Below are 12,809 nucleotides of genomic sequence, written 5' to 3'. Positions count from 1 at the left end.
TGCTTGTGTACTGTCTGTATTTCACCACATTATAAACTACAGTTGATTTGATTTTTAATGTTTTGTTTTTTTAACGCAACTTTTAAACACCGCGTTTGGGCTTTTTCGTGGCGGCCAGTTTTTATTGCATGTTGTAAACTAATTTCAAAGTTGAATGCCTTTAATCATAAGTATAAGTTGACGGACAAAACCATAATAAAAATACAACATTAAAACATTAGTAAATATGACGCTCATATGCGTTTTGTACGTTATATTTGTGTATGGTCATCTGTATTCTTACTTTTTCTTTTTCTGATTTTATTCACGCGGAGCGATATCTTCAAACAAAAGGACAATTTCCATTACTCAATATGTTATCGACATAGATTCATGTTAGATGTGTTATAAATTTTTACATGGCTTTAAATGCAACACATCAATAATCCGACGCATGGCTTTGAAATCCAATTTTATTTTATTATAAAAACTTTCGTATTGTGTCTTTTGCCTATAATTATTAGTGGAAGGCAGAAAATAAAAGCGTGATATATTTTGACTAAATGCTCATGATTAAAACGCTTCAGTGACGTATTTCTAATTACAAATCTTTAATGACCAGTCAGAATAGCGGTCGTTCGTTATTACCGGAGTTTCAGTGACAAATAAATAGTATTCATATTGATTACGACCGACTTGTTATTCTATAACAGGAGTTTATGAAGAGTTTTGCTGAACAAGATTTTAATGATCTGTGTTATAATTGGTTTCTCTTGTTGTCTGAGATGAAAATTAAAGAGAAAGCCAAATAAATGATCTTGCAAAAGGATTTAATTTTAGTTTTTATATATTACTTTTGATGTTAAGGAATGGAACAATCTTTTGCAGGGATTTTCGGAAATTAATTTCAAAAGTTGGGTAAGTTATTCTATTTTTTTAAATTAATGACCATATATATATTATACTAAAAATCGTTGTTCATCTCACGTATTAGAAGTTCCTTCATGGTAATATAAGTTCCAAATGGGGAAAAGTATTCTGGATTTTTTTCCAAAATAATAAATATTACAGTAAATGTTCCTAACGGAATAATTGATATAAAAGATTTGTTCCAACAGGGACAGATATTTCGACATTGTTTATAACTTAAGTTTCTAATGGAACCTCTGTTAGGCGGAACAAATATACGGTGACGTACAGAGGCAGTACCATCTTGACTATATCAAAGGCTAAATATTACTAGATTAAAAAATTGATGAACAATAGACTAAAGGAAAGACTTTTGAAACATGTTTTATGTTAAAAGGGTTGGACTGCGAACTTATAAATTGATTATGGCATCATTCTACACTTTGGGATATAAAAAAATGGTAGCGTTTTAAATGCTTTTAAAAGCACCGTGTCGATACGACTGTTTATCTCCTTGGGTACCACCAGTCTATGATAGAAGCTCGATGTTTCTATACAGACATGAACATATGGATATTATGAAAATTAGAATATGTGGTTTACTTTCGAATGAGACAGTTAATAACCAAAAAAAGACAAAGTATAAGGATTTGCAGATGCGGATTCAGGGGGAGCAGGGTGCCCATCCTTCTTTATATATAAAAATTTCGGTTTATTATATCGTTAATAACTGAACTTGACTGGAGCAGGACCCCTCTTTAGCAGTCAAGGCCCTCTCCCCAAATGACAATTTCTGGATTTGCCACTGATGCTGTACTTATTTATTGCTCATCTTTCATTTTTACTTTGTGCCTTGTCTATATGCCTTTTTAAGTTTCTTTGTTACATATATTACATGGCTCAGTACTCCCTGTTATTTTACTAAGGTAAATTCGGGTATTCTTGTCTTTAATTTTGCTAACTTGCCTGGTCTATGCAATTTTGTGCTTCTTTGTTACATATTTTTGTGATTAAGATTATAACACAATGTTGACTGCTGTATATTCGACATGTTTAACTAATATGTCTGTTTGTTTTGTTCACGCACCGTTGTCAATAAAAGGGAATTTGATGCGACTGGCATACAAGTGAGAGGTTTAGCTACATGTAGCTATAAAACCAGGTTCAATTCACTATTTTCTACAGAAAATGCCTATACCAAGTCAGGATTATGACAGTTGATATCCATCCGTTTTATGTGTGTGAGCTTTTGATTTTGTCATTTATTCGGGACTTTCCGTTTTGAATTTTCCTCGGAGTTCAGTATTTTTGTGATTTTACTCTTTACATTTGATAGGCATGGTCTTCAATTATTAATAAAATGTGGTGGAAAAAAAAAAGATTATCATTTATAATTCGGGATATACATGTATCTCTTTTATGCATATTCAGGGATTGAACAAAATTTAATACATGTTCGTCCCTTTCGTTTATAAAATCTCCTATATTTGCCTAAAGCATAGTTCTGGAACCTTTTTTTCTGGCACATGTAGACTGGGACTATTTATATGATCACCCAATTGTGATTCGATAAACAGCTTTAATAGGAGAAATATTTTCAAATGTTGAGATAAGTTTGAATTTTATTGAAAGTTGACGGGGATAATCCAAATAACTGCTTAAACATATTTTTATAAATATAAGTATAAAAATACATTTTAAAAGATACGAGACTTAGCCGATATATTTGATTTATTGACTTGCGCATTAGTATATAGTTTTTTTTCACATGTGTTTGAAAGCATTATTTATTTATGAACACATTCTGTCATCAGTTAATACGTTTTGTTAAAGAAATTCTAAGACATAAAATATCAAGGGGGCTATAAATAAATATAATACATGAGCTTTATTTAAAGTCGGCATGTTTTTAAAAAAAGAAGTACAAATGTTACAAGTTCTAACTAGCCGTTGTATCCGACATAGAAGGTGACAACAATGCAACAAACAACCACCCAATTAGTTCAATAAAATACAAATGAAACACTTTGAATATGCATGGTACGTTTAAGCAAACTTAATAAGCATAACAAGCTAGGTATTAAAGCAAAGGCAAATAATAGCTGATCTGGCTTATTATATATATATATTTATATACAACTCGTCTAAACATCAACCCAACAATGTCAGATCTGTAAATTTGCTTTCACAAATTTTTTGTTCTTCCCTCACCGGGATTCGAACCCATGCTACTGAGATATCGTGACATAAAATCGCCTGCCCTGTAGTCGTCCCACTAGACCACACGACCACCTTCACAATAATAAAGCTTACGGTGGCCGTGTGTTACCTTTCCTCGTTAGTTTTAATCTAGCGGCGTACTACTGTACATGATATATAAGGCATGGAGATGTTATTGTTACAGATCAGCTCAATTATCTATTATAGAAAAGGATCCTACAAATTAATGCAAGATACAGTCACAGAAAATAATTATATTTATAAGTACGTCTGAGTTAGTGACAACTCTACATGGCTGTGTACATTATGTATATACTACTCGTCTAAACATCAACTCAACAATGTTAGATCTGTAAAAAGCATTTTTTTTTATATACATATATATATAGTTGTAGAAGGGTATAGAAACAGCACAAACAACATTTTCCAAAAGACCAAAAAATGTGAAAAAGTATATTTAAACAAAACGCATTTGACTAATATTTAAACAAAACGCATTTGACTAACAGGTCGAACAACTGATGTTCTTTAACCCTGCTGACTGCCATTGACCATTGCCAAATAAAATTGATCACAAGATGTAACAAAATGGATCTTAATATAAATTTAATACTAAACCGATTTTTTTTTATACTTGTGGCCACGATGTTATGCCACAAACATAAGGTTTCAATATCTTTTTAGTACACCAGATCCGGATTTCGACAATAAATGTCTCTTCAGTGATGTTAGGGATCGAAACGGTATTTGGAAGGCCATATGAAAAGTACCCTCATTTTTAGAAAAAAAGTACCCTAATTTTTAACAAAAAGTACCCTCATTTTTAGATAAACTCTTAAATTTTAAGAGTCAATATAGGATGAACGGATCATATAAACCGGAAGGAAAATATGTTACAAGCCCAAACGAAACAATATAAACGAGTCTAAATTGAAAACTAGGTTCAACCCTATGATTGCGTTGGATAAAAACCACAATTTTTATACGTGTGCATGTAACACAAATTTCGTTGTAGAAGGGTCTAAAAACAGCACAAACAACATTTTCCAAAAGATAAATATATATTAGCTTGTTATGCTTATTAAGTTTGCTTAAACGTACCATACATATGTGTATATATATATATAATGCACATTTAAACGAGTCTAAATTGAAAACTACGTTCAAACCTTTGATTGCGGTGGATAAAAACCGCAATTTTTATACGTGTGCATGTAAAACAAATTTCGTTGTAGAAGGGTATAAGAATAGCACAAACAACATTTTCCAAAAGACCAAAACAAGATGTAACAAAATGGATCTTTATATAAATTTAATACTAAACCGAATTTGTTTTTACTTGTGGCCACGATGGTATGCCACAAACATAAGGTGTCAATATTGTTTTTAGTAAACCAGATATATATATATATTAATCTACTTTGATAATAGATATTAAGCATGCTTAGAAAACTCGTAAAAAGCATAGCATAAAAGATAAAAATCACATCATTACATGGCAGTTTTCATATCAAATGTAATAGCCCTATGGAAAGAAATCAACCCAATGGGGCCAAAGGTTTGATGGCTGATCTATACACTGAAGTCATGATTTATGATATGAAAAAAAAGGCATGCTGATATGATCTTTTTATCATTTACTTCTAATTTGACATAATTATATCAATTGATTAAAATGTGGATTTAAAAAAACGTTATATATATTACAAGACAACGACAATTGAGTGTAGTTGTCAATTAAGAGTTGAATGCTTCTTTTTGTAAATTTATTGGGGTGTAAAAGCGTTGACCGAAGTACATGTTGTATGAAGCGCGGAAGCGCTTCATTCTAAAAATGTACGCACGGTCAACGCTTTTACAACCCTATAAAGTTACAAAAAGAAGCATTCAATACTTATAATTACATTTCTTAGCTAGGATCATGAAAACACGATTTTTATCAAGTTTTATTTAATTTACCATGTGCACTTTAGTGTGGGACCTCGTGTCTAGTTTTATTGTCTAGTGCAATTGCTTACGGAATAACATGTGATGTGCAGTTAACCAATCAGAATAACGTATTATAATGAAACATACATCTAATGTAATTATTTATATTTAAGAAATAATTAACCTAAAAATTTTACTCAAGATTTCCCACTGATGCTTTTTAAACTAACGAATGTTTTGAAGCAAATTCACAATTCTTAAAACATACCAATTTTTTTATACTACAGAAAAATACATTTGTTTGTTTTACAATTTCGATGCATTATTTCATCTTTCCTAATAATTGATTTTCACCCAAATATTATTGTTTTCATTGTTAAAGTATCAAAGGGGGTATATTTTCCGGAATGTGTCGAGTGACGACGAACAGACAGCATTTTCTATCATTACGAAAAGATACGGAAATACACGGAAGCAGTTGTTCAATTTTTCATAATTATCAGTCTGCCAAACAAAATTTCGAAAAAGATGGAATTTACGCAGTTAAATGTCATTATTATTCTGTAAAAAATCAGTTATTTCCTCAAAATTTATGATAATGATGGATATTATCCAACTTGGTATAAATTATATTTACACAAACTTATACTAATAATCTGCACTTTTAAACTGTCCACTTAGAGTCTCAATTCATAAGATACATTTTAAAAATGCCTAAATTGATAAGTATAAGTCGATGAGTCATGAAACTATAATCAGAGAAAAAAAAAGTTTTCTTGTTTGAATTGTTTTACATTATCATTTCGGGGCCTTTTATAGCTGACTATGCGGTATGGGCTTTGCTCATTGTTGGAGGCTACAGTGATCTTTAGTTGTTAATTTCTGTGTCTTTTTGGTCTCTTGGGGAGAGTTGTCACATTGGCAATCATATTACATCTTCTTTCTTTTATATAATTAGAACACAATTGCAGTTGACGCTCATTTGCACAGGTTGCTTCCATTAATTTTACTCAACATTGTCCATTATATGCCAAATAGAATTATTTTTAATTTTCAAATGTATTATAAAAAAACAAACGATCCTTACTTGGTTCTTTCATAAATCTGTTTCAAAGCCACAAATCTCCTTATAATAGTACATAACAGACTTTAATTAAACTCATCATAGATACCAGGACGCGCGTTTTGTCTACAAAAGACTCGCCAGTGACCCTCGAATCCAAATAAGTTCATTTTAGATATATTGTCAAAATATGATGATTTTTGTGAATTTTTCGGACATAATCTATTGATGAAAGTTTTAACCTACAGTAGAATTCTCTAACCAAAAGTTGCCAAAGATGATATCCCTATACTAAAAAACTGTCTGGGTAATTTAATTTCTGAAATGATTTTTACTACTGATACCAAAATATAAGTAAGATGTGAGGAATATAATTGTCAATCCAAAAGAGAACAAAAAATAAGATTTCATAAAACCTTTGTCAGTATACTCATGGGAGTATTATATTGACTATAATACTTCCAGGGTATACTTAACCTACGTGTTTCTCACACAAGTTAGTTATACTAGGCTGATCCGCAAATCGTGAATATATTTTGCATAGGTGCTTGTGGAGTGCTAGATACATTTTATAATATTTATTAAGTTAAAAAAAAAATCAATCACGGGATTGGGATATTTTTGCTTAAAAAAGAAGTGGTTGAAAAAAAAAAGAAGTATTTTTGACATCCTAGCTTTATGTCATTTTGTAGTTTCTTATATAAATATTAATTAAATATATATGTGATAAACGTCTGGATTTTCAGATAACTTGTAGTTAAAGAGATTCTTGGTCCATAAAATCGGTCTTTAAATTTTAGTATCATATACATTTAACACATATTTAGATGAAACTACGTATCTGCGCGCTAATCAATATCTTATATAAGATTTGAATCAAGCAAAAATAATGAAATTCATCAGACGAACCTTGTTAACTTGATCAATTTGATTGAAATATTTGATGTACAAAATTTAGAAGTCGATGACTTTGAATTTTGATGCAGTAGTGTACTTCTATTTAAATCCAGCTATGACTATCTTAATGAAGCGATTCAGACTCTGAATTCCTTATTATTCCTGTATTATTGATGTACGTAGATAATACCCCTGCAATCATCTGCATGAACTGATGAACTTACAGAGACAATTTGATATTGATGTAAATCTTAATAATAATTCTTACTTTCGATGTCCTTGATTAAATCAGTAGTCTGAAGCAAACGTTATCTGTAAAAATAATCCTCGCCTCTGTAATGGAGCAGCTATTCAATTTTAAGGAAGATGAATGGAAGCATATATCGACTGATTGAAAGAAATAGAATGAAAGGAAAATATAAAAAGTAATAATAATTATATTCTAAGAAATCAAAATTCTTACATATATATCAAAATTTCTTTCACTGAAACTAGAACTGATATTGGAATGGAATTTTGTCTTTTCTTTAGTAATTTATTTTTATATCTCGTACAATATAAATATATGAATTAAGAAATAAAGGAATATCACAGAACGTACTGAAACCTTTCGATATTTTAAGCCGCTTGTGGCATTAAAGTCGTAAGAAACGAGTGACCGGTGAAAAATAATGTTATTCCAATTCTTGAACCAATGCATACAAACATCATAAACTTAGTCTTCTGTGCACAATTTTATCATTTTTATTATTGTCCTATAATGTCTACAGTACACTTAGAATAATCCTACTGGAATTATTTCTGTATCTTACAATCTATCAATATTGCTGGTCATTTCTATATTCAATGCTGAGGAAATAGTTCACATTTGTTGACTTTAATCTGAGAACTGCTATCATTATGCTAATCGTTATGAAAACGGTCCATTAGTAAAGCATGTACTGTAGCCTGAAAAAAGTCCTTTGTCAAAAGGACAGTTAAGCTTTTCAAACAAAAACATTTGATGTCTCTCAATAGATTTAATAATTAATCTTGCTATCTTCCCCTCAGGTTTAATGGGCTGGTAGTGGTCAATCTTTGTTATCTGTGTGGTGTTTCATAGACCTTAGTTTGTTGGTCTGTTTGGTCTGGGTTTTTTTAATTTTCAACATGATCAAAGCTTTTGTTCTGCGACTTACAAAAATGTATGACTTTTGATTGGCCCTTCTTAGCTTAAGTGTACTGCTAAGCTGTAACAGTTAATCTGTTATCTTGCATGCGGAAATTCTGTATAACTTCTTTAACATCATGATAATTGGACATTCTCTATGACATTGTTATTATCCCGAGCTTTGGAAATTCGTTATGGTCTGGCGTATAAAATTATAATCCTGGTACTTTTGATAACTATTATGACTACGTTAATACCCTGAGCTTTTGGCATTCTCTATGACTTAGTTTATATCCCGAAATTTGGACATTCTCTATTTTGAACTTAAGACATTCTCATTGAAATGTTTAATACCTAAAACAAGTCCCCAATCAAATGGCTTAATCGAAAGCTCAAACACATAAAACAAATGAATAATAACTGTCATATTGCTGACTTGGTACAGACATTTTCTTAAGTTATGTAGAAAATGGTGGATTGAACCTGGTTTTATTGCTAGCTGAACCTCTCACTTGTATGGCAGTTGCATGAAATTTCATTGTATTGACAACGACGTGTGAAAAAATCAAACAGACATAATAGGTAAAAATGTCAAAAATAGGGGTACAGCAGTCAACAGTGTGTTAATATAATCTTACTCACTATGAAAACAAACGAGAAGGAACATGTTTGGTTTTGCTCATTGTTGAAGGCTTTACGGTTACCTATTATAATAGTTAATAACGTCTATGTTATTTGGTTTCTGGTGGCGTGAACAGCTGTTTATTTTGGCAATCTTACCACCTGTACAGTATATATGTGTTAAATGTCACGCCAACGGTGTGCACTGACTTAGGAACCTCGGGGACTAGCAATCCACCAGCAGGGAAATCAATCTAGCGCTAGCAAGCATGGTTTGACCCAAAAATATGACGTATATATACTTGTATACGAAATTCAAAGAGATAACAAATGTAGAATAAAAGGAAATCAATAAACTTTACGGTGACCTGCAGTTTTTCACATTCTCATTCGGTAGTCTCTGGTGGAAATTTGTCAAATAGCCAATAAAATCGGTCTCTTTATTTATAAAAATACAATTTATTTTGTAATGCATCAAATATAAAGATAATCATCAAGCTTCATTTGATAAAGCATATGTCTTCAAATATCCCAAAGTGACTGAATCGGTAGAAAAATCAAATTACGTATAATATACATGTAAACTCGCGATCGCTTAATGAATAACTTTATTGACACCAAGCTCAAAGTAAAAAAAATTAAGAGTGTGAGCCCATATTTCCTACTTCTCAACATTATGATTGGAGTCGAAAATAAATCTGAAAAGACAGATGTGAGGTGTAAGTCATTACATTGTCTATATATCAAACAACCCAACAAAACAGAAATAACAGAAAAGGTGTTAGGAGGTAAATAATAGTCCGATAGTAGGAACAATTGGAATTTGATACATGTGAATAAAAGGAGACATGTGATGTCGTCAATAAGACAGCCTCTACAACATAAAAAGTTATTTAAGGTTAAGACTTTGATAAAATCGTTAAGCTGTAACAACAGTTACATATACAGAGAATTTTCTTCATATATACCAGTAATAGTTCTTAATGATCTCACCTCTTTAAATGGAATGAGAATCAACATAAAAATGCCGAAGAGAGTATGTCAGATTTACATTATCTATTATTTAGTAAAATTCTATAATTATAGAAAATATGAAACACATGGGAAATATTCCAGTGAGCACTTTTAAGACATCTGTACATTGATTTCAACTAAATATATGTGAAATTAGACTATTAAAGTTGAGTTATGACATGGTAACTAGTACTTAAAAACTTTTTTATTGGAATAAATTTCCGTAAAAATCAGCTCTTATTGTAGGTTTTAGATAAATTGATTGATTTGAGTCTCAAACGTCCAGCGACAAGCAGTGGCGGGTCTAAAGGGGGGTCCTGGGGTTGGAACCCTCCTTTGTTTGGACTATCAATGCATTTGAATGGGAACATATAGTTGACCCCCCCTTCTTTGTCCTGGGTTGGGAACCCTCCTTTTGAAAATGGTTGGATCCGCCCCTGGGCTGCAAGTTTAACATTTAAAATCAGAATGATAACATTACTTTCATTTAAATATTTAGACATATTTTACTTTGTAATGATGTGTCACACGGTATCGGTCAACATTAAAAATAAATTGCTAATGAGACACCTATCAACTGGTCACCAAATGACCGTATCGTCATCCTTTCGGGACATAATGATCGGCTACCAGCCAATCAATCTCAAATTATACTCCTTAATTCCATCAACTTAGCAGCAAAATATTACTTATTTCAAAATCTTTGGTTTGACCAAGTCTATTGCACTGGAACCGAGCGTGAGACCACCAAGGCGGTTTACCTACAACCAAAGGTACAACATTTGGTGCTTCTTAAGAATTTTTGAAATACAATGAACTAATAAGCAAGGAAAACAAAAGACAACATACATATTTGACTTTTAGGAGAGCATTGACGTCATTAAATCAAATGGTGTTCCCCATTCTATAAATGAAGTACATTACACTTTGTAACGTTTAAAAGTTAATTTGAATGAATCTAAACAATCTTAATAAGACACTTCTATTTTAATTAAAAACTCATTTCACCTCGGAATAGATAATTAAGGTTACAGATACTTGATGCTGTACCACGGAGTAAAATAATCTTCAAGGATTAATATTAGTGGAAAAAATTATAATTACATTAGTAAGCGGAAAAAATGCTTTGAAGTTCAGAATACAAAAATATTAAAGGCATTCTTTTAATGTTACAACAAACAATCGTTATATATCAAGCGAGTATGAACAGAAATGCAACGCGTGTGATCAATGCTACGAAAATATTTTAAAGTTGACAATGCTTTTGCAATTCTGCAAAGGAGATGAGAGAAGCTCTACAAGAGTTGTGATTCCAGATTTAAAAGTAAATGAAGTTATTTACACGGTGTATTAATATCGGTGTTAATACTTTGATTCGAGTACAAAACAGCCATCCTGACTATGCGGTATGGGCTTTGCTCATTGTTGAAGGCCGTACGATGATCTATAGTTGTTAATGTCTGTGTCATTTGTTGGTCTTTTGCGGAGAGTTAAAATATCATTGGCAATTATACTACATTTTCTTTTTTTATATGATAAATTAATGATTATAAATAAAAATAAGAAGCAGTGCTACATGTATGGGTGCCAATAAGACAGTTCTCCATTCAAGTCACAATTTGTAACAGTAAACCATTTATACTATAGTTCAATTAAGTATGTAATTATTAAAAATAAAATGTTAATGATAGGATAGAAACTCACCCTATTTAATGATCCTAGTACTACAATTGAAAGCATATGAAAAAAGAGTTTAATTATAACATGACAGTAATCCGTGCATTTTTGTTCAGAGTTGGGTTTCAATATAATGTTTAGACATATGTCTCTCTTTCGGTGATTTTTTTTATTCATTTCACACTTAAAAAAATACTCGACAATAAATATACCTAGATTGAAAAGTGTACAGTTACAATGTACGAGCCTCTCGATAACCGTACAGTTACAATGTACGAGCCTCTCGGGAACCATACAGTTACATTGTACGAGCCTCTTGGGAACCGTACAGTTACAATGTACGAGCCTCTCGGGAACAGTACAGTTACTATGTATGAGCCTTTTGGGAACCGTACAGTTACAATGTACGAGCCTCTCAGGAACCGTACAGTTACAATGTACGAGCCTCTCGGAAACCTTTTTTATTGTCGTTTTGACTTCAAAAAAGTTTGAGCAACATCTAATTTGGAGAGCGTGCAACGATCGGCCATTACTTTTATATAAGTGAAAAACTTTTCTAAGCACAGATTTGTTTTATATGACGAATACAACCCCCCTCCTCAAGATTTTCCAATGTCTGGAAACTTACTAACTTACTTACTTACTTCCACATCATTTGTTTCTGTCGCTTTAACTCTAACCAAAACACAGAAACGTTCTTCCAAAATTAATTTCGAATAGAAGCTAGCGCTGTTTGCTTTTAAACTTTAAATTTGTTTTTTATCCTATAATTGTATTATAAATTATCAACAATATTTTCGAAATGTGATATGCGAACATCAGCTAGGAACCAGACGACTTTTTGTAAGTCTTCAACAGCAATTCATACAATAAGACGAAAGAGCATCTATTATGACTTAAAGACATTCTTTCCAATTAATGTTCGTAGCTGGGCGATATTCTTGTGATTTTTATTCAGAAAATTTATAACTTCTTGGTCTTGAACGGTGAAGAGGTCCCCTGTAAATACATGGCCGTAGGAATCACAACTAAACTCCGATGTTTCAGTCGGCTCGTGTAGATGGAGCGTTATTTTCTATATTGACGTCTGTTAAAAGGGACGTATACAACTAAAACTTTTACTGTTTTTTAAACGAATAAAAAATCAAATTTTATGTAATCAAAATATGGAGGTATAAAATTTTGAACGGTAGAGTAATCAAAATACTAGACAAATTCATAAAATCGATACCTTTATCTTTGAAAGCTTATTTGTATTATATATAGCTTATTTGAGTCAGTCTATGGTCTAGAAAAAAATATACTAGTGAGTCGTGACCATAAGTTGATAAGTCGTGGCAGCGAGTTACT

The 12,809-nt window shown here is 31.6% G+C and overlaps 1 protein-coding gene across 2 annotated transcripts in view; it reads left to right on the top strand.

Annotated features, from left to right (window-relative positions):
- The first annotated feature begins 757 nt into the window (after positions 1-757).
- LOC134705192 (FMRFamide receptor-like) overlaps positions 758-12,809 on the top strand; it is a 58,882-nt gene continuing 46,830 nt past the window's right edge. For both annotated transcript variants that reach the window (XM_063563949.1, XM_063563951.1), the window contains exon 1: positions 758-897. The gene's annotated coding sequence lies outside the window, so the exon portion shown is untranslated. The remainder of the gene's footprint in view (positions 898-12,809) is intronic.

Source organism: Mytilus trossulus, chromosome 2 (assembly GCF_036588685.1).
Source record: "Mytilus trossulus isolate FHL-02 chromosome 2, PNRI_Mtr1.1.1.hap1, whole genome shotgun sequence".
Taxonomy (NCBI): domain Eukaryota; kingdom Metazoa; phylum Mollusca; class Bivalvia; order Mytilida; family Mytilidae; genus Mytilus; species Mytilus trossulus.
Note: the sequence above shows the minus strand (reverse complement) of the source record. Positions and strands in the feature narration are given on the sequence as shown.